General features: G+C 52.7%; 1 protein-coding gene across 6 annotated transcripts in view; it reads right to left on the bottom strand.

The window, feature by feature from the left end:
• The window catches only part of PAN2 (poly(A) specific ribonuclease subunit PAN2), a 37,125-nt gene extending 35,936 nt beyond the window's left edge, over positions 1 to 1,189 (bottom strand). Inside the window, exon 1 of one of the 6 annotated variants that reach the window (XM_058172819.1) lies at positions 994 to 1,189. The gene's annotated coding sequence lies outside the window, so the exon portion shown is untranslated. Of the gene's footprint in view, positions 1 to 810; positions 915 to 989 lie in introns of those variants that run through there. The other 5 variants (XM_058172816.1, XM_058172815.1, XM_058172818.1 and 2 more) reach the window with 5 other exon arrangements.
• Between the last annotated feature and the right edge of the window lie 311 nt (positions 1,190 to 1,500).

Below are 1,500 nucleotides of genomic sequence, written 5' to 3'. Positions count from 1 at the left end.
GGCGTGGCTAGGTGGGTGTGGCAGGGGAAGGATACTGCAAAATCTCCATTCCCACCCCACTCTGGGGCCAGCCAGAGGTGGCATTTGCCGATTCTCTGAACGATTCAAAATTCCCACTACCGGTTCTCCAGAACCTGTCAGAACCTGCTGGATTTCACCCGATATTATTTTGCATTCAGGAGTCTGACAGCCCATGGATAAAAACGGTCCTTCAGCCGGTTTGTGCGGCTGGCTATGCTTCTATATCTCCTTCCTGATGGTACTAGGAGGGTAAAGAAGTGGCGACCAGGGCGAGAGTCATCCCTGAGAATTTTCCTCAGGGAAAATTGTAGTTTTGTTTGTAGTTAGTGTCTACAAACATCACATTATCCCCCATTTTAGTGTTTATTTATTTCCAGGAAGAACAGAAAGACAGGGAAGAACAGATCCAAAGGAATAACGGCCCCTCCTTTTTTATTAGGTATGCGAAGCATGGCACTGTGACAGCTGCATGTTGTGACAGATTGGTGGGTATTCCCTCCCAAACGGCCATCTGCCACATAAAAAGGCCGCTGCTCTTTCTCTCTCTCGAACTACAATTCCCAGCATCCCTCATCACTGGCCGCGCTGCTCTAGCTGTTGAAGAGTTGTAGTCCAATCGCATCTGAAGGATTGATGCGCTTTGGCGACCTCGAGAAAAAGCTGAGTAGAAGTGGCTGAGACGGGCAGAACCACCCCTCGCCATTTCGGATCAGGGACACCTCACGAGACTGGCCTCCGTAGTCTATGTCGGCCCAAATCAGAAGCTAACCCACAACGCCCATAACCCACCGCGGAAAGTGTGGCTACGGGAAGTTGTTCGCATAACTTCCTGCTCCCATAAACACGATTACTCGGGGCCGTAATATTCACACGTTAAGCGCTTCTTATACAACGCGGCCTTTCCCAACTCCGCTCTCCAAAAGGAGGGGGGGAAAGAGGGAAAGAGAGATGGGGGGGGGGACCATTACCCACAATGCTTTGCTGTTCGGGTTCGCTTCGGCCGTTTCCGCTTCCTCACCTCCTCGGCCTCTTCGCCGCAGCTATAGCAACCCGAACCGTCCTCATTTCTTGCCCCGCGTCCACCTCTCCAAGCTCGCTGGGGAACGAAAGCAGCCGCGCGCCTCGACCAATCACCAGAGGGGCCTCGTGGGAGGGGATCCAATCAGCGGAGACGTCGTGTTAGCCGTACAACGTGCGAGGACGCGCTTTCCCTCGCCGCGTTAAAAGGAGGAAGGACGGAACTTCGAAAGGGTCAAAATAAAAGCGGCTGTCACGCATGTGACTCAGCCAATTAAAGAGAAATTCCTTCCCTCTTCCCTCTCTCCCCCCCACCCCACAGATCAGGAGTGAGGTCGTTTTATCGGACTTCCTCCTTTTCACGTCTTTGGGGCATTTAGGAGGAATCACGGGAGCCTCGCCCATACTTAGTAGTGACACAGTGTCAGTGTCCCACCCGGCGAGAACAATTATCGGGTTTTT

Source organism: Ahaetulla prasina, chromosome 2 (genome assembly GCF_028640845.1).
Source record: "Ahaetulla prasina isolate Xishuangbanna chromosome 2, ASM2864084v1, whole genome shotgun sequence".
NCBI lineage: Eukaryota > Metazoa > Chordata > Lepidosauria > Squamata > Colubridae > Ahaetulla > Ahaetulla prasina.
Note: the sequence above shows the minus strand (reverse complement) of the source record. Positions and strands in the feature narration are given on the sequence as shown.